This window comes from Halichoerus grypus, chromosome 13 (assembly GCF_964656455.1).
Source record: "Halichoerus grypus chromosome 13, mHalGry1.hap1.1, whole genome shotgun sequence".
Classification (NCBI taxonomy): Eukaryota; Metazoa; Chordata; class Mammalia; order Carnivora; family Phocidae; genus Halichoerus; species Halichoerus grypus.
The window spans coordinates 62,484,745-62,510,400 of record NC_135724.1 but is presented as its reverse complement, the minus strand read 5'-3'; the positions used below and the strand labels follow the sequence as shown (position 1 = coordinate 62,510,400).

The window sequence follows — 25,656 nt, the reverse complement described above, 5'->3', positions numbered from 1 at the left end:
GCTCCAATGACCACGGGGGCACATCTGTCAGCCTGCAGGTCCCAGGCCAGGCTGAGGGTACAGAGGGAAAGGCCAGGAGCAGACTGCTGGGGAGCTGCAGCAACTTCATCAGGAGGGCCTCTCCTGCTGGGCTCTGAGGCCCTTTCCCACCTGCCCCTCTCCAGCCTGGACACAGAGCAGGGAAGAGGCTGCCCGGCCACTGAGGGAGCCACAGCCACCAGAGGAACTGGGCAGGGCAAAGAACAGGAGCAGAGAAGATAGCATTCCTCCAGGAGGGAGCCTTGGCCGATGGCAGAGGTTGGAGGGGGTTCCAGGCCAAGCAGGGAGGCCCACGCAGAAGGGGGGCTGAGGCCGAGACAGGCAAACATGCAGGCGCAGAGGCAGGAGAGGCGTGGGTTTCTCCAGCAGGAGACCAGTCCAGGCACCGCTTCAGCCACACTCTCAACCGGGAAGCCCTGTACCTCCCCTCGTTGAAACCATCCCAGACCCTTTCCTTCTCTCTCTCTTCAGAAGAGAGCCCGGAATAGCTTCACTAGAGCGAAAGGTTCAAAGCACCTGAGAAATGCCACTGTCAAGGCAGCTGGGGCCTTGTAAGCCAGGGGGCTCTGAGTCACCTAGATAGCAGGGCGGGGGGTGGGGGGAACAGGGACAGGCAGTGACCCGAGACTCCGGAGACCACCGAAGTCAGGGAAACACTGCAGAGACCCGGCAGAAGGCCACTGCCAGCACCAGGCTAGCTGAGGCCGGGCCCATGTGAGGGCTAGAAGTAGGGTTGGGGCTGAGATCCTAATGACCCAAAGCAGACACTGAAGGGCTAGGGCCAGGAAGGGGCAGATGCTCACCCTTACTGGTGAGAGACCATAGGCAGCCGCTCTACTGCTTGATCCCGCCTCTGTCGAGGGGTTTCAAAGAGAAGGAAGGGGTCCCTGGGAATGGAGCTTACAAATGGCCAAGTCCCTGTTTGTTTGTTTCTTTTTTAGGGTTTTCACTGCAAAAGCCTCTCTCACCTTTCGCTAAAAACCAACTGACTCTTCCCAGACACAAGGACGGCCTCCTGTGCACAGAGACCTGACTCCATACTGCTCCATGACCCATGGCCCCTGCTCTGGCCTGGGACAGGTGAGCAGCCAGGAGACACTGCTCAGCCGGGGCGGTGAACCCTGCAAGGCTGCCCTCCGGCAGGCAGGCTTGGGACAAAATTCAGAGGAGCAGCTATAGGGCCCTCCGAAGCTACTGGCTGTCTGTGCTATCAGAACAGCTGGTCAGCTCCAGGGCCCCAGATCTGGAGAAACCCAAGAATGCAGAACCCTGCTAAAGCACCTCAACCCATCAGAAAAGCCCCGGTCTCCAGGGCTGGGGAGCAGGGGGCATCCCACCCCCACGGTCCAGGCCTCAGAGCCCTACAGACCACTTCCGCACAGGCTCCCACGGTGCAGTGCTGACGCGCGCACACGCTGCGTTCATGCACACGCATGCGCACACGGACAGAGGGCACACACATGCATACACACGCACGCACATGCATGCACACACTCACACACACGCACAGGCAGCATGGGGGCCTTGGGCAGCGCCAGCCGAAGCACAGCCCACACTTGGCACTTGCCTGCGGCCTGATGGGAGTTTCCAGAACCTCACTAGCACAAGGCTCGGTCTGAGGTGATGAAATCAAGTTCTCCTCTATTGTTTCCCCAGAACTGCAGGGAACAAACCCGTCACGTTGTTACAACAACCAAAATGTTCAGGCCAAAATGATGCATCGGCAATTAAGGGCTCCATCATTTCAAGCAATTAAAATAAACGCTTTATTTGAAAACTAATTAATTCTAGCTACATATTTTTCCCATGACAATATCCTATGATTACTTGATTTATGACATCTAATTATTCTTTATTAATCTAATTGAGAATAATCACGTTATCCTATCTCCCCTGGCAGCGGGCCGCCCGGAGCGGAGGCCGCAGCCCCTTGTGCAACACCAGTGCACGGTACCAGCCGCCCGCCGCTGCCTCGTTTCCCTGTTCTGTCACTCGTCTTTTCCTCCCAGAGGGCAAAGGAACATGAAACTCAATCCACCGAGCACAACTTCGGATTCTGCCTGCTCTTCGAGATGTCAAAGAGAGACACATTCTTTTCAAAATTAAAAAGAAAGACAATCTGACAAAATTTGTGCAACCCTGACAGCCTTTCCAACTGATGCTGTGAACCCCGAAAGCCCCCAAGGCCCTCGGCCCCTGGATGGAGGACGACAGTGCCCCCCTGCGTCCTGCCTCAGAAGCAGCAGCCTGGCAGGCCTCAGGGTCATCCCCACAGAGAGGGGCCTGGAGCCCTCCTCCTGGCATGAGGAGCACCGGGCAAGCAGGGTCCCCTGTGGGAAGGCACATGGGTGGCTGGGACCAGGCTACACCTGGCTCTCACCCTCCCACCAAGCCACACACACCTGAGGCAGGCAGAGCAGCCATGGGCCCCAAGGGTGCCCCTCATGGGGAAGGCAGGCAAACCACCAAAGACTGGAAACGCAGAGGAGGCAGGGCCAAGGGAGAAGCTGGTACCCAGAGACCACAGCCTGACCCATGAGTCAGCCCTGAGCACCCACCGTGCACTCAGTCACAGAACCCTTTCCTTTTACCGCAACAGGACCACTGGTCCTTAAAGAAGCTTGGAATCAACAAGGAGCACTGAGAAGTGAGCCAAAGCGGGGAAGCCACAACCAGAGTCAGCCAAGCACTCTTCCTGCCAGCTCCAGCCCACCGGGTCTTGCCTCACTGACTGCCTATGTCTGGGAGTGCAAGGACAGGCTGCACGGGATGCTGCGAGTACCTCCAGGGCTGGGGAGCGGAGCCCCAAGAGGTACTGGCCCCGCCCTCCCCGCCCTCCATAAGTGAGCCCCACAAGAGCACAGAATGGTTTCCAGCAGCCCCATAAGGCACCTAAGAATTCCATAACCAGCACAGACTAGGGAGGCACCACTTTGTAGCAGGATAGATGCCCACAAAACAACTAAAATAAAGACCGAAAATCTTCAGTACATCACTAAGCTGTCAAAAAAAAAAAAAAAAAAAAAGTCTAGAACCTTCAGAGGCCAAACACTAAGTGGAAGTCAAATGTAGTGAGGTCTACGGAGCCCCCAGTTGGCACCTGCCCTAAGGGCATCTGCTACATTAGTGACCTAGAATTCTGGTTCTTAAGCAAGGCCTCTGAGTCTATGAAAGACAGCTTAGGGCCCTCCCAAAGTGGACAATCTCATAGGAGCATCTCCATAAAGATGAGACCCCACAGGACTAAATGCTCAGTGTTAGACTGAACCAGAAGTAGACCTACACCCAGAGGTGCCCGCCTTCGGGCTTTAGTCCTAATTTACACCACCTTAGGAGGTCTCCAAAACTTCAGTCTGTGAATGTCTCTCATAGGAGCCCATGTTCAACGCAGGCCTGAATGAATTCACCGATAAAGCCCTATGAAATGCAAGTAGTCAAAACTCTTAGAAACAAAAAAGGAAACATGGCACCATGAATGAGAGCCATGAGAAACAACAAAAGGCAGAACTAGACCCCTAGAGTGCAAAGCATTCAGGCATATAAAATAAAGATGTTTAATGCTTTTAAAGAAATAAAAAGAGGGAACTAAAATCACAATTGGAGAGCAAGAGATCATAAAAATCACCACTCAGATTTGAAAAAGGACCCAACCGGGTGAAAGGCTGTTGGGAAACAGGAGATTTGCACTGTGCCAAGGTATTACACTACAGATTATTGACTGATCACAGAAGGAGAATGTTCCTTAATGATGGAGACATCTGGCTGTCACCACCTTCACCATGAGATTAAAGCTGGCACCGCCAATAGTAAACAAACTGGCATCACTTATCTCCTGAGGTGATGCCAGAAAACACGGCACCATCCTTGTACATCTGTGCCAACAACTTGCTGAAAACAATCAGACACATCCAGATTACAGGATACTGGACAAGGCAACTAGCTCAGACTTATCAAAAAGTCAAGATCAAGAGAAAAAACAAGAGCAAAAAGCAGGGTGAGGGTTCTAAATTGAGAGACTAAAGAGGCATTTTGACCAGATCTAACACATGAACCTTGATTGGATCAAAAGTGGGGGGGACAACTGGGGAATTTCTGAATATGGACTGTAGATAATATGGAATTATTGTGGGGCACCTGGGTGGCTCAGTCAGTTGAGCATCCGACTCTTGATTTCAGCTCAGGTCGGGATCCCGGCATCAGTGCAGAGTAGGCTTGAGATTCTCTCTCTCCCTCTCCCTTTGCCCCTCCGCCTGCTCATGCTCACTCTCTCTCTAAATACATATTTTTTAAAATATGAAATTATTGTTAATTTTATTGGGCAGGATAATGGTATTTTGCCTAGAAAAATGCCCTTATTCACAGGCTACAGTGTTTTAGGGGTGAAATGTCATGATGTCTGTACAGTTTTCAAATGTTTCAGAAAAAGAAATTTCAATCTCTATCTACATACAGAGAGGTAAAGCAAATGTGGCAAAATGCTAACAACTGAAGAACATAAGTGAAGAATATGTAAGTATTTACTATGCTATACTTGCAACTTTTCCGTAAGCTTGAAATTATAAAAGCATTCTAGAGGAGGGGGAGGAAGACAAACCCACCCTGGACTCATATCCAGAATAAACAACATACAGATCAATACAATAAGAAAGCAAACACCAAAAAGGAAAATAAACAAAAGATTTGAACAGATATATCACAAGAAACATAAATGACCAATAAACATATGAAAAGGTATTTAACCTAATTAATAATCTTGGAAATGGCTGTCAAAACCACAATGTGATATAATTACACTCCTAGCAAATTAGCAAAAGATTAAACAATCTGTCAAATGTTGACTACAATGTGGGACAACCTGAACCCTTTACCATGCTAGAGGGAGCATAAATTGAAAAAATCACTTTGGAACACAATCTGGGACTAGTTCACACACCTTCTGATGCAGCAACCCCTTTATTAGATAAATACCTTACAGAAATTCTCATATATGTACAAGAAGAAATTTGTACAAGAATGTTATAGCAATATTATGCATGCTAATAAAAACTAGAAACAACCCAAATGACCATCAACTGTAGAAAAGAATAAAACATTCATATAATAGGATATTCCACAAAACTGAAAATGTATAAACTCCAGTCTCACATGGATGAAACTCAAAATCATAATTCTCATTAAGAGACATTAAGGATGTAAAAAATGAGGCTGTAGACGGGAGAAAATATTCATGACACATATATCTGATGAAAGACCATACACAGAATACTTAAATTATAAAGTTAATATGAAAAGGGAGGGGCGTGCCTGGGTGGTGCAGTCAGTTATGTGTCTGATTGGTTTGGGCTCAGGTTGTGGTCTCGGGGTCCTGAGACTGAGCCCCATGTCGGGCTCTGCGCTCAGCGCAGAGTCTACTTGGGACTTCTTTCCCTCTCCCTCGGTGCGTCCCCCCCACTCACGCTCTCTCTCTCTAAAATAAATAAATAAATCTTTTTAAAAAAAACGTTAAAGTGATTCCAAAAGGCTAAAACTAGAGATGGACAAAGGTATTTCAGACAAATAGAAACAATAAAAGAGCAGTGAAATACAGATGTCAAAAAAGTTGAATTCTAGCCAAAAAGTATTAGAATTGACAAACCCACACACTTTGCAATACTGAAAGCTGCAATTCACAATGAATATATGATTGTTTTGAATACCTATGTCTTAAATGACAGAAACACCACCTTTATAAAACAGAAACTACAGGAAATTCAAGGAATCACAGAAAAAACTCACCAATAATTGGAGAACATGATAGACTACTGCTCTCAGTACAAGTCAAGTCGATAATAATAGTAAGGAGATAGAAGACTCCATGGGGTAAATATTATGGATCCACATGGAACTTTACACTCTGATAACAGAGATGACACCTTCTTCTCAAGTGCATGTGAACATGTGTAAAAATTATATACTGGGTCACAAAGAAAACATCAGTAAGTCCCATAAGGAAATATTATAAACATATACAATGACCACAGTGCAGTTAAATCATAAATTAACAAAATAAAAACTAAAATGTCCTCCCAACTAAAAATTTAAAACCATTTATTAAACAACAAATTTTAGGTGAAAGGGGAAGTACTTAATCCACAAATTTTATTTTATTATTATTTTTTTCATCCACAAATTTTAAAAACGACAATGAAAAACACTACAAGCCAGAATTCATGAGATATATTTAAAGCTTTGACCAGACGGAAAGTAGAGACCAGTATCACTTATGAATATCATATAAAAATAGTAAATAAAATATTAAGCAAACAAAATACAACATCAAATTAAAGAAATAATACATGATGACCAAGTGGAATTTATCCTTGGAATGCAAGGGTAGTTGTTTTTTATTTTTCTTAATTATTTATTTATTTGAGAGATAGAGCATGTTTGTGTGAGAGAGAGAGAGACGTGAGTGAGAGAGAGCAAGAGGGATGGGCAGAGGGAGATGGAGAAGCAGGCTCCCTACTGAGCAGGGAGCCCAACGCAGGACCCTCATGACCTGAGCCGAAGGCAGACATTTAACCAACTGAGCCACCCAGGCGCCCATAAGGTTAGTTTAATTAGGAAATCCATTAATGTCATACACCATATTAATAAATCTATGGAGAAAAGTCATATAATTTATCTCCATAGATGCTAAAAAAAAAAAAAAAAAAAAACTTCTGACAACATTCAATACCCTTTTTTTTTTTTTTAGAGGGGAGGGGAGGGGTAGAGGGAGGCAGAAAAGAGAGATTCTTAAGCAGGCTCCATGCCCAGCATGGGGCCCAACACGGGGCTCAATCTTACAACCCTGAGTTCATGACCTGAGCTAAAATCAAGAGTTGGATGCTTAACTGACTGAGCCACCCAGTTGCCCCTCAATACCCTTCTTTTTTTTTAAGATTTTATTTATTTATTTGACAGAGAGAGTGAGAGAGCATTAGCCAGGGGAGCGGCAGAGGGAGTGGGAGAAGCAGGCTCCCCACTGAACAGGGAGCCCAACCCAGGGTTGAATCCCAGGACCCTGGGCTCATGACCTGAGCTGAAGGCAGATGCTTAACTGGCTGAGCCACCCAGGTGCCCCTCTCAATACCCACTTTTTATTAAAACACTTAACCAGGGCACCTAGGTTTTTATTAAAACACTTAACCTGGCTCCCTGCTCGGTGGGGAATCTGCTTCTCCCTCTCCCTCTGCCCCTCCCCCTCACTCGTGCTGTCTCTCTCTCACTATCTCAAAATAAATAAATAAAATCTTAAAACAAAACCAAACAAAACAAACCCCAACTAACCAAAGAGAAACTGATGGGTTTCTTAAAATTAAAATACTCACACACACACACACACACACACGCACCCCTCCTTCTAAGGTCAACACATTACTTTATGAAGAATTATCGGAGGTATTTCCTCTAAGATCAGAATACCCCATATCTATACTACTATTCAAAACTTCTGGAGGTCTAAGCCAATGCAATTAAATAAGAAAAATCAATTGAAGGCATATGACTTGGAAAAGAAAACATTAAATTATTTTCCAGATGACATGATGATATACATGAGAGCCTTGGATAATCAATAATAAAACAAATTCAAGCATTAAAAAAAAATTTAGTAATGTAGCAGGGTGGGGGACTAACAAAGAGAACTTAATAGCTTCCATATGCACAAACAATAACCTCTTAGAGAAAACTCCATTCACAATACCAATTAGAAGATAAAATACCTAAGACATTTTTAAACTTTTGCATGTCAAAAGAGATAAAATTCTAATAACTTTAGAATATACAGAAATCTTCAAAATTAAGGAAAGTCTAAAGACCAAACAGAAAATGGGCAAAAGACATGAATTCACAGTCACAAAAAATGAAAATGGCCCTTAAACATATAAAAAGATGCTTAACATGACTCATGGAGAAATGTAATTTAAAACTACATTGACAGGCTTCTGGATCTGGCCAGTATGAAATAAATTCACTATAGCCTCTCTCTCTCTCTGGCTGACTGCAACTAAAAACTCTAGACAAAATATAAAAACCAATTACTTAAAAACTCTGAAAAGCGAACAATAACAGGCAGATTTTGGAGGCAAGCAAAACCTTGGAGAAGTGACCTGTATGGGAATGAGTTTCCCATTTTCATTAGTATGTCTTGGGGCATTGCCTTGGGGTAGGCCCAGCTTGCATAGCTGCAAGGCAGCAGTGGCTAAAACTTAGACTAGTTTCTGGACAACTTTACAGAGAAAAAGTCTAAAGAATGTGAGAGGAAATCCCTGATGGGTTTTTTTTTTCTCTTCTCTCTGAGCACTGCCCCAAGAATGGGCCCTAGACACAGTGTGTGGGAGAAGTGACTCTGAGAGAAACCTCTGTCTTTTTGGCCAGAGGAACCAAGAAAAGGGGATCCTGCTGGATGGAGTGTGTGGAGTTGGGGGGAGAATTGCAGAGAGGAAAGAGCTAAAGAAAAAGGTTTCTTAATTCTGTGAATGAACCCATAAAAGTCCCACGCTCACTACTGAGTTTCATAAGCCTGGGATAGACCCAAATGAGCCTCTCAAAAGTGTTGAAAACTGAAAAGAGATTAAAACCATAGCCCACAAAGGGCAAGACAGAACTTGTGTGGCAATTCTAACTGGGTTGACTGCCTGCTAATACAAAATTCAACATTCTCCAGAGGACTCCATGTAACACTCAACCAGGATATGTCTGGGAAATAATACAAAATTATTCAACATACCAAGAACCAGAAAATGAGAGCAGTTCTCAAGGGAAAAGTCAACCTATATATGCCAACCTTGAGACTATTCAGATGTTGGGAATATCAGATAAGGATTCTAAAGCAACTTTTATAATTATGCTCCATGAGGCAAAGGTAAACATACTTGAAATGAACAGAAGGAAAGTTCTCAGCAGAGAAACATAAGTTAATTTTTTTAAAAAGGAAATTTCAAAACTGAGTAATACAATATCCAAAACAAAAAAAAAAATTCAATAATGGAATGGGAGATGATAAAGGAAAGAGCCAATGAACGTGAAGATTGGTCAACAGAAATTATCTAATATAAAATCAGAAAGAAAAAAATTAAAATAAATGATTAGAACATCAGGGACTTGTGGAATAACAGTAAAAGGTCTGAGGTCGTGTAACTGGAGTCTGAGAAGAAGAGAAAGAAATGGAGCAGGAAAATTACTTGAATAAATAACTGCTTGAAATTTCACAAATTTGGGAAGAGACAAAAATTTATAGATTTAAGGACTCAATGAACCATAAGCAGGATAAAACCGTATTTAAACACATCATAATTAGGGGCGCCTGGGTGGCTCAGTCATTAAGCGTCTACCTTCGGCTCAGGTCATGATCCCAGAGTCCTGGGATCGAGCCCCGCGTTGGGCTCTCTGCTCAGCAGAAAGCCTGCTTCTCCCTCTCCCACTCCCCCTGCTTGTGTTCCCTCTCTCGCTGTGTCTCTCTCTGTCAAATAAATAAATAAAATCTTTAAAAACAAACAAACACATCATAATTAAACTGCTGAAAAATAATAAAGAAAAAATCTGGACAGTGATGACACATACATAGGGAAATAATAATCTGAATTACTGTGGATTTCTCATCAGAAACTATGGAAGCCAGCAGACAGTGGAACATCTTTAAAGTATTGAAAGAAAAAAACTCTATATCCAGTAAATTCTCTTTTGGGAATGAAGGCAAAAATAGACATTCTCAGATGAAGGAAAACTAAGAGACTTTCTTGCCAGCAGATGTGGCCTAAAGGAAATACTAAAGTAGGTTCTACAGCTCAAAAATAATGATACTCAGAAGGGAATGTGGAACTTCAAGAAGGCAGAGGAAGAGAAATAGTAAATATCCAGGTAAATATAAAAGACAATGTTCAAAAAAAAAAAAAAAAAAAAAAAGACAATGTTCACCTCTTAAGTGAACATGTATATTGTTAAAACGATAACACTGTCTGGTAGGGTTTTCAATACAACAGCTATCACATGAAGGCAGGAGGGTAAGGGGACCTATATGATTGTAAGGCTTCTATATTTTACTTGAAATGAAAAATAATATTAACCCTAAGAAAACTGTGAAAGGTTGAGAACGTACACTGCAATCTCTAGAGGAACCATTAAAAACATATAATACAAAGAGATATAGCTGAAAAGCCAATAGAAAAATTTAAACACAGCATTTGAAAATATTTAAATAAATCAAAAGAAGACAGGAAAGAGGAGAGAGAGGAACCAAAAAAATCAGAGGAAAAAGAGAAAACAACAAAATGGTAGACCAAAATAGAATCATAATAATGATTACAATAAATGTAAATGCTCTCAACATGTTAATTATCAGATCTAACAATTATAACCTATTTTTTTTGAAAAAGGCCCAAATGTAAGTTATCTGGCAGAAACCCACTTTAAATATAAAAACAGATTAAAAGTAAAAAGATGAAAAAGAATTACTATACATACAATAAAAAAAAGTTGGCTGGAAAGGATATGTTAATGTCACAGAAAGTAGACCTCAGAGAAAGGAATATTACCAGGGATAAGAAAGATACAAAATAATAAAATGTATCAATTCATCAAAAAGACATAAGAGTCCTAAATATATATTCAGCTAACAACAGAACTTCAAAAGTCATGAAGGAAAAACTGATGGAACTGAAAGCAGAAATAAACAAATACATAATTATAGCTAAGACTTAAACTCCTCCTTAGTAATTAGTTGAATAAGTGGCCAAAAAGTCATACAGAATCCTAATACTATCTACCTACTTGACTTCGTTGACATTAAGCAAATACTCTACCCAACAGAAAAGAACACATTCTTCTCAAATGCACATGGAATATTCATCAAGATAGACCATATCCTGGGTCATAAAACAAAACCTTAAAAAATGAAGAAGAAACAAAAGCATACAAAATATGTTCACTAACGTTATGGAATTAACCTGGAAATCAATAATGGAAAGGTAACTGGAAAGTCTCCAAATATTTGGAAAATGAACAATATACTTTGAAATACTCAATTGGTCAAAGAGGTAAGTAATCCCAAGAGAAATCAGAAAATATTTTGCACTTAATAAAAATGAAAAACAAAATAATCAAAATTTGTAGGATGCAGCTAAAGGGGGGCATGGAGGAAAACACATAGCATTAAATGCCTACATTCAGGGTACTTGGCTGGCTCAGTCAGTAGGGCATAAGACTCTTGGATCTCAGGGTCATGAGTTCAAGCCCCATGCTGGGTGTAGAGATTACTTAAAAAAAAAAAAATGCCTACATTAGAAAAAGAAAGGTCTCAAATCAATGATGTAGTCTGCACCTTAAGAAACTAGAAAAAGAGGTGCAAAATAAGCCCCAAAGCAAGCTAAAGGAAGGAAATGATAAGGATAGAGCAGAAACAAATGAAATAGAGAATAGTAAAGCAATAAAGAATATCAACAAAACGAGAGATTGGTTCTTTAGAAAGATTCGTAAAATTGATAAATCTCTAGACAAAGAACTACAAAAAAAAGGGAGAAGAAACAAACTATCCTCATGAAAGAAGGATTATCACTCGAGACACAACAAACATTAAGGAAATGCTATAAACAACTCAGTGCACATAAGCTTGACAGTTTAAATGAAATGGAACTGAACACAAATATTAGAATGGCTTAAAAAAAAAAAGAACAAATCCAAGTTTTGGTGATGGAAATGTGGAGCACAGAATTCTCATACACTGTTCGTAAGAATGCAAAATGGTACAAGCATTCTGGAAAACAGTTGGGTAGTTTCTTATTGAATGAAATATACATGTATCATATTGCCTGGCAATCCTACCCCTAGATATTTATTCTAGACAAATGAAAATTGATGTGCAAACAAAAACCTATACATGAATGTGTACAGCAATTCTGTTCACATTGCCCCAAATGAACATCCATAGGTGAATGGAATACTCTTAAGCAATAATAAGGAACTAACTATTGAAAAATGCAACATGGATGGATCTCCAGAGAATTATGGTGAGTGAAAGGTTACACACAATATGAGCCTAGTTATATGGCATTCCGGCCCAACTAGGTAGAGAGCACAGGTGGGCAGTGGCTGGGGGCCAGGGGTGGAGGGAGAGGCTGACCACTGAGGGCGAGCAGGAGGAAAGTTCTGAGGTAATGGATCAGTTTCTATGTTGGGATTGTGGTGGTGCTGGTGTAGACAGGTGTTAAGTACTCACTCTAAGTACATTTCATAGTAACGATATTAAGAAGATATTCATGAGTTCATACTGATATAATAAAATGACTGAAGAAATAAATAAACGGGGGAGAGTAGACAAATCTTGCATGCAGGAAAATTCCAAATAATTTGTGTAGATACTCAGCCCTCAATGATGTGCAGCAGAACTTCCACCCCTCGTGAGGGGCTGCCCATACTGATTTCCTTCCTAAGAGGACAGTCTGAAAGGGAAAGAAAAGACTAACTTCACAGAGAGGAAACCTGACAACCACTACCTCATCCAGGTGACCAAGGCAGTAATGTCATTTTGACAGCATGTACCATTAATATGTGATGAGATGGTGCTTTGTCTTTGAGGGCTGGCTCCCGGAAACCCACAGCCCCAGTCTAATCGTGAGAAAAACACGTGACATATCCTAGCTGAGGAACATTCTACAAAAGACCTGACTGGTACCCCATAAAACTGTCAAGGCTATACAAATAGGGGAAGCCTAAGAAACTGTCACAGCCCAGAGGAGACTAAGGACATCTGACAACTAAATGTAATGTGATGCCCTGGATGGCATCCTGGGACAGAAGGGGGACATTAGGTAAAAACTCAAGAAATCTGAATAAATATGGACTTAAGTCAGTAATGATGTACCAGTGCTGGTTCACGACTGAGACAACTGTACAATGCTAATCACATAAGACATTAATAAGAAGAGAAAAGGGCTCAAGCACGCTTCTGTGCACAAGTTAACGCACTGGGCCACTGCTCTCTTGGCCATTTTCTGGGATGCTGTTTTTCAAATAAAATATATTAGACAATATTGTGCTATTTTTTCTGAAGCTACAGTCAATTGGAGTTACTGCTAACACATTATGAAAACCCAGTTTCCTGCTTAGACTTTTCTGGCTTAGAGACAATTTCTAATTCTACTTAGGTGACTTTAAACAGATTTAATGCCAATTTTTAAGGGCTTATCCCATTTAAAATAATTCACCATCCTATTTTTGCCCTCACAGAAGTAGACTTAAATTCATCAATAGTGCCCCTAATAGCTAAGCAAACTAGCTGATGATTTTTACCATCATCATCATCACCACCATGGTCACTTCCAGAAGCAGAGCAGCATGCCAGGGAAAGGAAGAATGCTGATCTAACAAGACTGCTCTCTACCAGCCAGACCAGCTCATTCTCCTTAAAGTATACAGCCATCCTAGTGGGAAGCCTCTGAAGTGACTGGTCCTCCAGGCTGGCAGGAACAGAGACCCACTTACTTTGTGCCTCCCAGGCTACACCTGAAACCGGAAAGATGCTCTCTGGACAGTCCTGTCCTGAGTACTGCTTCATCACCCTCCTGCCTTCGTGGTCAGGACAGACTACAGCAAGAGTCCCAGAACTGGCCCTTCGAAGCCACATCACAGACACAGCGACCTGGGCGGTCCAGGCCAGGTCACTGGGAAACTTCCCAGGGCTCCTGCTTCCCACCAGGGGAATGGAGGTCTGACCACTGCCCTCCATGGTCTTTGAAATGCAGGGAGTCCCAGGGGAGTCAGCAGGTGCACATACAGGCATCAGAAACCAGCCTACAACTTAGGACAACCCTGTTCCAAGTCGTCACCCTATTGCTGAGGCCCCTGGGGGTCAGTGTCCCATCCACAGCATGGCTCATCACTCAAGCCAGGGGTGGGGGCAGCCCTGTGAGTGATGCCCAGGCCCCAGAGGGGTGGTCCTGCCATAAATAAGGCCAAGGGCACAGTCCCTTCCAGAGAGCCCAGACTACAGGGCACCTGGGTGGCTCAGTTGGTTAAGCGTCTTGACTCTTGATTTCGGCTCAGGTCATGATCTCAGGGTTGTGAGATCAAGCTCTGCACTGGGCATGAAGCCTGCTTGAGATTCTCTCTCCCTCTCCCTCTGCCCCTCCCCCCTTAGAAAACCAAACCAAACCAAACCAGAGAGCTTAGACCTGCCCACAACAGCTTTAGAAAGCATGTCCAGGGATGCCTGGGTGGCTCAGTGGTTAAGTGTCTGCCTTTGACTCAGGTCTGATCCCAGGGTCCTGGGATCGAGCCCCACATCAGGTTCCCTGCTCAGCGGGAAGCCTGCTTCTCCCTCTCCCACTCCCCCTGCTTGTGCTCCCTCTCTCGCTATGTCTCTATCTGTCAAATAAATAAATAAAATCTTTAAAAAAAAAAAAAAGAAAGAAAAGAAAGCACGCCCGGATGAGACAAGGGAAGGAACAAGCCCTGCAGGGATAGTGAGATCCCTATCCCGTTACCAGCAGCTCACAGCCACAAAGAACTGGACACAGTCCCTGGGCCAAGGAAAGCATGCTGCACCTCCCTGCTCAGGCCCCGTGGGCTGCCAGGCACAGGCCCAGCCTAGGAGGGATCGGGACAGGGCGGGCCCGTCCCAGCCCCAGCCCAGCCTGCGCCCACTGCACCCCTCCCCGGCCCCGAGCCAGGGAGGCAGGTTTGCCGGGGGTAACTCAAACTTCACAAAGAAACCATTTCTGGAATGGGGCTCCGTTTGGCGATTCGGAGTCAAAGGCGCACTTCATAGCTCCTTTCCAAACCCCGTGCATTGTCAGGGCCCTTTCCCCTTTGAAGCCTCGGTGAGTGATTGAAGCGTCTACTTTCTGAGGGGCAGATAGCACTGGGCCGGTAATCTGACTCTAAGCCCGGGGATAAAGGTAGTTTGTTTCCTCTCAGCCCGTCTGTCAACACCTCCTCAGTAATTAGCCCTAATTATTACCAAGGGCCAGCCTCCCATTCGGTTATTAAATCAGAAAGAGTATCGTGGCCGGGCATCTGTCAACGCCCGACTGGCGACCTTGGATTCATTGAATCCTCTGTCAGTATCCGTGGCTTCAAAGATGCAGATCCCAGGGAGGGGTTCCGGGGACGCAGCGCGGCCAGCCCCGCCTGGGAGGGAGGGCTGAGGGGAGGGAGGACAGTGCTACGAGCAGCCCTGCGCACCGCAGGCCTCAGAGTCCAGTGGGGAGGTGGGAGCCTGGCACCATCCCTGCACCCGCCTTCCCCCTGGGCAGCAAGTGCACACCCCAACTGTAGCCATCCCCAACTCTCCCGGTGACTGATGGAACTCTGTGTACAGCGTGGGGGTGAGAGGGTGTAAAGAATGCCCTCCAGCAGCCCTTCCCCTAGGGGACCGAAGGCCAGTCCCAGGCCTGCCTGCCTCTGGCACAGCTGTGTCCCAGGAGCAGCAGGTGATGGTGGCCTGAGGCTCCACAGGGCCCTGTGCTGGCTGTTTCTTGAGTGTACTGAGAAAACCGTAGAGCCCAGCTGCCAGGAGCCCCCTCCGAGCTTCGAGTACGGGCAGGGCATCTCCCCATGGGCCAGAAAGGCTGCAAAGCAGATCTGGGGGACAGCTGTAGAAACAACAGGCTTCTGTGGTAGTCAAGAGTGCTGCACTCCTGAAGGCCCTTGGGGGACAGACTGACAGCCACCTCCATCCTTGGCCTGAAGCTTCTTGTTCTGCCCAAGAGCAGCAAGTCACTTGCTCCGTAACGTGGAGACCTTCTGCTCCTGCAAAGCTCACGCATTCCTGGCTCCTCTGAGGGGGAAGGTGCCCCGTCCAGGAAGATTCACGACCTCAGGCAGGACTGTCCCAGGCCCCATAGGAGCTCCTTGCCTGCAGTAAACCCAGCAGTGCCCCACACTGTGTCTAGACATTCACCCCACCAGGTGTGCGAGCACCCCTTCTGGAAGGGCTCCACTGTGTTTGGAGGAGAGGGCAATGGAGGCAAAGTTACAGCCACATCCCCTGGGACTTGGCTCCTCTGCAGGGGTCAAGGCCCATGTGGTACAATGGTGCCCAGGCAGAGGTGAGCACGGCCCTCCCACCAGCGTGCCTATCCTGCCCTGCCACACCACAGCCAAGTCCCTGCTGGGTACTTTGCGTGGCAGGGTTAGACTGCACTGGGGCAGCAGGACGGAGCCTCATGGACAAAGGCACAGTGATGCCTGACAAACTAGCAGCTGCAGTGCGTGAGGTGTGGCCGTGTGCCCCACGGCCAGCAGGGGCTTCGGAGCTGGGCCACTGAGACTTCTGCTTGGGACCGGGGGACAGGCCAATCTTGCTAGACTGAAAGGAAAGGCCAGGGAGAGGGGCTGCTGGGTGGCAGAGGCAGGCAGGCTGGGCAGGCAGGGCCACCCCACAAATAGGCGCCTCAAGCTGCAGCTAGGACGCCCATCACCCCCAGGAGCAGGTCCAGGGAGCCTGGCAAGATGGCAGGAAGGAAGTCCACTCAGGAGCATTTTCAGCCAGCCTGCCCCCACAGACTTACAGGCAGGGGTGGGACGCCAGCCAGGCCAGCAGCATTTTTGTCCCTGGTGAACACACAGAAAAGCTTGCTGTTTTACAGGAAGCGTGACCATTCCCATGCACCAGCTTCTGGGGCCCACATGCGCCATGAGCTCTGGTCCACGGCGGCCAGCTGCCCAATGCTGACGACAGCACCCAGACCACTCTCACCTTGGGCACGGAGTGGGCCAGTCCCCATGGGCTAGTGCCCAGGCAGCTCCTGGGAACCTGATCCCACTTGGAGAGGGGGTCTGTAACCATGGTGGTAGTGATACACTTTCTGACAGGGATGCATGTGTTTGCTCCTGTGACAGGGGCTACCTCGGGCAGGGGAGACCCCCCACCCACCTAACACACACACTCACAGATGTGCAAATTATGTGCCTACAGAGACACTGCATGTTCACAATGGGCTGTGCGGTCTGTGCACACACACGTGTCGAGGTGCACACATTCACATGTGTGCACGGGCACTAACAGCCACTGGCAGCGCCTGATTGCAGCCTTGGGGGAGGGAAGGGTCAGGGACAGCGATGGTAGCCCTGAGGGGCCTGCCGGCCGCCTCCAAGCACATGCAAGGCAGAAATTCTCTCCCTTACACAGGCAGCAAAGGGAGCCTTGCAAAAGTTCAGCAACTTGCGGGGGGCAGAGGGGGATGGAGGGGGATGGAGGCAGGAGACATGATGATAGGGACCAGGAGGCCACGGTGGGCTTTGTGAAGTGGGCACCTGGAGTGGGGTGGGAACTCAGGGGCAGAGCTGCACTGGCCCCGGGGTTACCCTCCTGGCCGTCACCATCCATGGCTCCCATTTGCACCCTGATTTTCAGGGGGAAGAACACAGGGTCTTGGTGGTGGGAAGGCTGCCACGCCCTAGGGGACAGCACACTGGATCAGGTACCTGGCCACCACATGCTTCCTGGATTCCCCTACCCTGCAGGCCCTCACAGGCTGCCCATCTCCCCACCCATGGCCTTCAGAAAACCTTGGCTATGGTGCAAAAGTGTCAAGGTGAACGACGCTTGGCACCGAGGACCCCATGGGGCATGAGATGTGGCACTCCCGTGCCAAGCGTCCCTACACTGACCATGCAGGACCTGCACTTCGCCAGCTGTATGGCAGAGTGTAGGCTGTCAGCCCAGGCCCCATGCTGCTCAGGCACACAGGTGAGCAGCCAGAATGTTCCTCTCCACCGTCTGGTGGCCCCACCTGGCAAGTGGATGAGCACGCACCACCCACAGGCCCCAGCCCTGGCTGTGCAGCCTTGAGGCCAGGAGAGAAGGAATGGGCTGCCAAGGGCACCCCACAGGCCAGGGACTCCTCCCAGGCTCACCATCAACACCCTTGTAACAGAGAGATCATGTTGCCCATTTACAAATGAGGACGCCACAGCCCAAAGAGAAAGTGAGCTCAGGACTCCCGGTGTCCGGCACGGCTCACTTGGCCAGCAGTCCACCAACACGGCACCCCCAGGATAAGGACTGACCACCGCTGGAGGCAAGCAATGGAACGCCATGGTCCACTGTACCATCCTATGCTTATGATGACGTGTTCTTAAAACTAGCCAAGACAACTTAAAGAACAAGGTGTCAGTGGAGGGGTGGGGGAGGTGGGAACATTTCTCTACCAAATAATGAAGACTCGCTATAAAGACTCACTATAAAGCTAGATCATTGGTGAGGACAGACCAGACCAGAGAGCTAGGCATGTATGAGAAGGATGGTACCATGGACAGGCTGGGCCAGCTTGGCATCCTTAACCTGGGGTGGGAAGGTCCGTGCCCTGTGGGGAAAGGGGCCTCTACTCGTTAGGGTAGGATAGGTCACGCTGTGGAAAACACAAGCCCCCAAACTCAGCGGCTCCACATCTCAAACCAATTCCCACTCCTATTACATGTCTGGCGCAGGTGGGTGGAGGGGCCCGTGCCCGTCACTGGCTATCTGATGACCACGGCAGAGCCCTCTGCACGCCACGCCATTAGTCACAAGCTGACTTGAGAGTCAATGTAAAAGGCAAAACATTAAAACTGGGAAATACAGGGTAATGTGTTTTGTACCCTCACGCAGGCAAAGATTTCTGAAATAAGCGTTCCCAGCATGTTCTGCTGCCGTGGCCTGGAGAGGCTCTGCACCCCCAAGGGTGCTCACCATAACATTATTGGAAATTGCAAAAATGAAAAACAAGAAATCCATCTTGGGCATTATTATGGGCAAATTGTGTCCCCCCCCCCCACCTCCAATTCACCTGTTCTAGCCCCTACCCTCTCAGAATGTGACTCTATTTGGAGACAGGGCCTCTGAAGAGGAAATTAATGTTAAATGAGGTCATATGGGTGGCCCCTAATCCAATAGGACTAGTGTCCTTATAAGAGGAAATTAGCACAGGCACAGAGAGACAACCATGTGAGGACACAGGGAGCAGATGGCCATCACAAGCCAAGGGGACAGACCGCAGGAGAAACAACCCTGCCAGCACCTTGATCTTGGACTTCCAGCCTCCAGAACTAGGAGAAATACATTCTGTTGTTTAAGCCCCACGGCTTTAGTAAGCTCACAGGCATCTTTCCACGGGTATTGACGCAGGCCTGCCCCCACTTTGGCGACGGGTTAGGGTCACTATTGAGCATCAGGTTCACCTTCTCCATGCTGACGGCCCCACCCCACGGGAGGGTTAGCCGCTCATCCCTCAGAACTCAGGTGTGGTTTGGCAGCTTTTGGCCACCGTACTGGAAAAGGAGGGATGTAAGTATCACTTGTGGTTCACTGTGATCTTTCTCCTGCCTCTGTGGTTGCGGAGAATGCGTCCAGTGAACTCCTGTCAGCACAGGTCCTCTGCAATGGGCAAGGGCCACCCCAGCTGGTCTGTGACAGATGAGTAGTGAGACATGGGAGGTTTTGACTGCAGCACAATCTGGCTCATCCTGACTGATGTGACAGAACAGCTCTATTTACCTCACTCCATACTACAGGGCCTTTGGGCTGTTTCCAGCTTTGCTGTTAATGCAATGAGTGCCCACTAGGCACTTGACTGGGCTCCGGCCACTGCACAGGCCTTACCTCATTCAATCTTCCCACCACCTTATGAGGTCAGGTGACACCACAGACCATGAGCTTGCAAGTGGAGGCAAGGTGTGACCAAGCTCAAGTCCATGCTCTGAAGCCCCACACTGAGGAAGAACAACAGCCATCTGCACATAGGCAAGTGGTCAGGGTATGTGTGCTTAGAAATGTTATGTGGGTGAATTGTAGTATTTGATATTCCCATCAAGAGCAAGAAAAAGCCTCTTTCTCCATACCTTCAGCAATTCTGGATACCTAGAACTTTTAAAGTTCTGGGATCACAGGCAGAAAAAAAAAATCACCCATACTTCCCTGTAGTACTTCTATGTTTTTAAATATTGAAATCTTTAATCCATCTGGAGTGGAGCCTGGCACAGAGTGAGGTGGGTATCCAGTTTTACTATTTTCCAGATGGCTAACCAGTTGTTCCAACTCCTTTTACTAAATAATCCATTTCACCCCCATTAATTTGAAACAATACCTTCAGCATGAACTAAATTCCTGCATTTATTTGGCTTTATTTCAAAGTTTTCTACTCTCCTCTGTTCATCCATCCACACCAATTCCAAGTACTTTCATTGTTGCAGCTTTATAAAAAGTTCTCTCATAGGACCGTATCCATAATACTTCTGGTGTTAAATTTTCCTTGGAGACATGTACTTTAAAAACCCTTTCATAGTGCCCACTGTGTCATATCTTTAGGAAATAAAATCTCCAGGTTATTTCCAAGGCCAAGTATGGGACGGGAACGATGATCCGGTAGGCAGACCCCAGCACATCAGCCAGACCCTGAGCACAGCCAGCAAACCCTGCCAGACTGTCCTGCTCCCAGGAGTAGCCTCCTCTAGCCCACCTGTGTGTGAAGAGCTGGGAGTGGCGAATGACCCAAGGATCCTCCTCCCGTCATGCATGGCAGGGCCTCCTCTGCTGTCTCTCTGTTCCTTCTCCCCCCTCAGAACAGGAAAGCAGCTAGGTCATTGCATCTGCCCAAAGACAGGGCACAGCAACGGCTGCCAATGAAACTGTCGCTCTGCAACACCATATGCACTGCCTATCTGCAAGGTCACACCAGAGCCCTCCCATCCTCTCCTGATCCCACCTGCAAGGGCACCCAGGAACTGGCAACCTTGCCTTTGCCGCTAAGGCCCTGCCCTCGTTTCTTTTCCTTTGTGATGAGAGCCCAACCACAATAGGACCCATTTTCCAAATTAAAAGGTCATCTGGCCTCTCCGCAGATCCTCTTGGGCCTGCCTTGGGAGAGCTGGCCCTGAGGAGAGGTATGCCAGACTACAAACCAAGCTGGCAGAAGCTGTCTGGGGCCCAAGGGAGATGGCAATGGTGGCAGGGGTGGGGCGGGGGGGGTCAGAAGGGAAGATGGCAATCTTGAGCTGAAAGGGATTCACTTCCAGTCCACTAAATATAGATGAGAAAGGTGTCCTGCGCAGATGCCAGCAACAGTGGGGATGTCAACTAAGTGACTGGGCCATCACCCCAGTGAGTAACCCCAGGTTCTCGTCAGAGACATCTTACCAACTCAAAAGATATGGCCAACAATATCAGACCCACTGGCAGGCCAGTGGGTGGGGGTGGGACGCAGTCTGAGCTGGGTTTGAAAAAGGAGGGTCCAGAACTGAGCAATAGTGTGGAGGGGCAGCAGTGCATCTGGGGCTGAGTTACAATGTACAGGGATTTCCCACACTTGATCAGAATCAAGGCTGCATAGTGATTTCTTCTGTTAGCTTGCTTGTTTGCTTTTAGGGTTATATCACCTTCCCACTTATTTCTAAGACTTGCAACTGTTTTATTTACAAGGCATCTGTGCCTTAAAATAGCTCACGCATAAAACCATCTGAACCCAGAGCCTTTTAAAGTAACAATTACTAAATAATCCCAACCTGTCTATTTTACTTAAAAATTTTTACCAGATGTTTGCTTACTACTAATTTTTCTCTAAAATAACTAGTTTTAGTAGCAGTTCACATTTCCATTTATTTTTTCTTCCTAGTTTCCAGGAAAGTGTTGTTTCCACAATTATAAAACTGAAGGGACTTGACATTCTTGTCTAATTGTTCCTCTGGGTAGGTATACTGTACCCATCCTGTGTTAAATTTGGCTTAAGGGAGCTTCTGAGCTCAGTTCTCATTATTAGAAAACCCATCCTTGTACAGAACAGGTCTTTCTTCATTCCAATCCTCTGGCCCCTGGGCCTCATAGCTCTGGTCTGCTGCCTGCTCCTCACTTCACCTCCAGCTCTAGGAAGTCAGTTCTCAAAACCACACTCTACCTGCCAGTCCTAACTCCATCCTTCAACCAGACCCTTCAATTCTCAAAGCCCCCACCAGAAACCACACCTCCAACACCGGCCTAGAGTACTCATGGCTAGGGCCTAGCCGGTTCCCGACAGAACAGGCAACAGTGTTCCGGCTAACAAAATAAGGGCTCTGCTCGTCAGCAGCCACCACACCACAAGCTGAGCCATAAATTCAACATATGTTTAATGAGTACCAAATTGTGTACCAGGGATGCAAAGCTGATCAAGATGGAGCCCCTGCCCTAGAGGCTCATAGCCTACCCAAAGATACAAGTCATTTATAGTGTTACGGTTTAAGTGCTGAGTCAGCAATGTGCAAGAGTGGGCAAGGAGGCAGGGACTGCTGAAGAGCAGAAAGTGGGAGGGCAACATGGGCAAAGGCACTGAGACACAGAAATTCATGTCAACTTCTGAAGAAAACCAGGCATAACTACAATCTTAATATACAAAAGGGAAAAATGCCTGACACTGAATTAGACTGGCAAGGAGGCCTGTATCTCACCTCCCTAGCTGGCCAAGACTGCTGGTAAACCCATAGGGAAGCATCTTTCTTTGCCATCCCACTCATACTAAATGATCAAAGTGGCTGCTTCCTCCATGCAACCTTCCTTAAATTCCAGCCCAGAGGACAGAGGTCACAGGGAGCCAAGATGGGCAAGGGGGCCAAAGCAGAGACACCATCCAGGGACAGATCCAAACAGGGCTGACATGGCAGACCTAGTCTAGTCCAGCCAACATTGAACAAAGGGGTCTGGGGAGTGGAGCGGTTATAAAGACATACAAATATCTGATGAGGACTGCTGTATGAAACTCTGTCCAACCAGTGGAAATGCAGCTGAGGAGGCAGCTTCTGGGCCACTGGGAAAGTCAGAGGATGACAGGCACAGCGTAGAGCCCAATATTCTGCTATAACAGGTGGCGGGGTGGTGAAGGAGACAAGGGCTCAGAGCAGAGCCCAAACAGGTGCACCTCCTGCCCAGCAATAAAACAAGTGGATACGGCAATATCTGGGAAAGCCACCCCGTCCTGTTGGAGGGCTGTGGGGTTCCTCAGCTATGTAGGCCACTTCATCACAAGGAGCACTGCTGCATCTGCCTGGGCTGTGTGCAGAATCCAGGGCTGTGGGGTGAGGAGTGGGGAAACTGTTAGGTCTCCTGGGGCCTCTGAGGTGTCCACCACCCACTGTGGGGTACCTAAGGATGTCTCCTGGTCTACCTCTGTCTCAGAAACCTCCTCCTCTGTCTTCTGGGGTTCTGGACCCCCTGGTGGAACTGGATCTGGTTTCTGAGCAGGCGGGTTAGCAGATCCTGAAAGTACAGGGACAGATGTAGGGGTCACCTCCCCTGGCTGGGACGAGGTTGGCCCCACAGGACCAGGATCAGTGCTGCATGCAAAAGTAGACAAGGTGGGGGATTCCACAGACCCAGGGCTGTTCTCCTTGGCCCACTGCTGTTCAGGGAGAGTATTTCTGGATGTAGAGTTGGAACTACAAACAGCAGGGGTGGCCACAGCAACTGGGACAGCACCCATGTTGAGTGCCAGGGCCTCTGAGTACTTAGCTAAGTACTGCTTCACCACAGGCAGCTCCGGGGGCCACTGGTGGCTGGCTCGAGGCAGGAAGCAAGGTGTTACAGCACGGTACTCAGTGAAACTGTTCGGGTCTTGAACAACTTCCTTGAGATCCTGGCAGAAGAGCTCATAATCGTCAGGAAGGGGCAGGTCCCCATCGACGTAGGGGGCTGCCCACACCTGGCTCAGTCCATCAGTTGCCCTAGGATCTCGAAGATGCAGGTGAGGTTGTCCTGATAGTGCTCAAAGCAAAAGGACATATCGGTCCAGAAGCCCTGGGGAGCCATCAAAGGTGCGTGGGTATGAGACTGGCACCCAGTGGAAGTCCACCCTGGGGGCCATGGGCCAGGCATGTGCAGAGCCGGGGGCCCCCTTTCTGTGGGCTTACCGCCGGGAGCACTAATGGCCATGCTCTTCTGCTCCAAGGTCGTGCGTGCACACACAGGGTCCCCACAGAAGGGCCGCTCAATCCAGGGATCCACTGGGGGGGGGCATATGTGACGCTAGGAGAGACCTGGTCCATCTGCTGCCAAGGGTGTGCGTTGGTGTAACTGGCTGCTGCCCGGATGGGATTGCAAGGGCCCTGCCAATGGTGCAGGCCAAGAGGCATGCTGGGAACAGAGGGGAGTTGCCACATCGACTATAAGAGGAAGGAGGAAGAAAGGAAGAGATAGCGCAGCAGGGAGGGTGGGCATGACACAACAGGACAGAGATGGGCTGAAAAGGGGTGTGGCAAACCCAGGCGTTCCAGGCAAGTGCTGAGGGTCAGAGGAGCTGACAGCTGTGGCCTCAGGAGCGCTGAGAAGAGCTGATGGGACTGTCAGACGCAGGCCACCATCCAAGGCAATCTGTCCAAAAACAAGGTGGGGAAGAGCGGGAACCAGGCCCAACCACCTCCACTGGGCAGCAGGAGGAGGCACTAAGCAGGCAAACCCCAGGTACCCAACCAGGAGCTCTGAGTGGAAGGAGGGCCCAGGAGGCAGTCCTGGGAGGTCTGAGAAGGTGGGCAAATGCCACCTGTGATGTTTCATGGGCAAGGCGTGATGGCAGATGCTGTCAGTCTCAGGAGAAGGAAAGGGGGCCAGATCGGAACCCCCAGGGTTTCCTTGGATGGCCTGGCTGGCTGTCAGGGAGTTTCAGAAGAATGACAGTAGCTACCTTTTACTGAGTGCTCTATCTGTGCCAAACACTGACCCCCTGATGAGGCTGGTACTCTCACCGTACCAGAGGCAGAGTGGTGAGTGAAGTCACTTGTCTGCGGCCACACACCAACCACCAGTAAGTGATGGAGGCAGCTGAACCTGGCTCTGAAGACCACAGCTTAACCACCACACATCACCATGCTGGTTATGAACTACCTTTCAATCCACCAAAAAGGAGTCACCTAGTTGCCCCAAACACTGTGACTGTTATGTAAGTAGACAGTGTCACAAGATCCTTTAACATCAAAGCACTAGGAGCTTGGAAGGTGCTACCTTTCTGCCCAACAGAAGCCTAGGGACCCGTTATTCTCTGTGCCCTCCAGCCTCCCCACCCGTGCTTTCCAGACTCACCTCACCACTCAAGAGTGTAGCCTGCTGGCAACGCCACCCCACCCCGAACACACCTCCTTGCATCCCCATTCCTGTCGACAGCCCAGCATCCAAACCCCCAAGTTTAATTCCACTTGCTACATCTTCTTTCACCACCCCAAAGTCACTGCTATAAAGGGCCTGGAGAGCAGCGGTCATCAACCCTGAGCAGCCCAAAGAGCCCCACAGTGGAAAAGGAGGCTGCAACCCTCACCAGATACAGTTCCCTTCCAAAGCTAGGAGCCCTCTCCCAGGGCTCTCACACTGCCCAGCCTGATAGTGGCCACCTCCTCGGTCTCTCTGCCAAGGGAGGTCCACTCATAGCCACCACAGAACACACTCTGCAACCCCTCCACACAGACCCTAATGCTCCATCAACTCACGTCGGGCCACCACGGCCTGCACACACCTTTGTGCATAGTTGCCCATGTGTTTATCTCTCCTATCCCCATCAGAGTGAGTTCCTCCAGGGAGACACAGCTCTGCTGGTCTTTCTGCTGAGCACCTCCCAGGGTAGCCTGCAGCACTCGAAGCTGCTAGGGTCAAGAGCACCTACCTTTGCC

At 48.0% G+C, this 25,656-nt stretch overlaps 1 protein-coding gene across 5 annotated transcripts in view; it reads right to left on the bottom strand.

Moving 5' to 3' along the window:
- The window catches only part of GNB1L (G protein subunit beta 1 like), a 70,060-nt gene that overhangs the window by 43,124 nt on the left and 1,280 nt on the right, over positions 1 to 25,656 (bottom strand). Inside the window, exons 2-4 of one of the 5 annotated variants that reach the window (XR_004921010.2) lie at positions 24,261 to 24,370; positions 23,169 to 23,260; positions 23,027 to 23,072 (exon numbers count right to left, since the gene is read on the bottom strand). The exons of 3 other annotated variants lie outside the window; for them this stretch is intronic. The gene's annotated coding sequence lies outside the window, so the exon portion shown is untranslated. Of the gene's footprint in view, positions 1 to 23,026; positions 23,073 to 23,168; positions 23,261 to 23,566; positions 24,134 to 24,260; positions 24,371 to 25,656 lie in introns of those variants that run through there. One more of the 5 variants, XR_013443395.1, reaches the window with a different exon arrangement.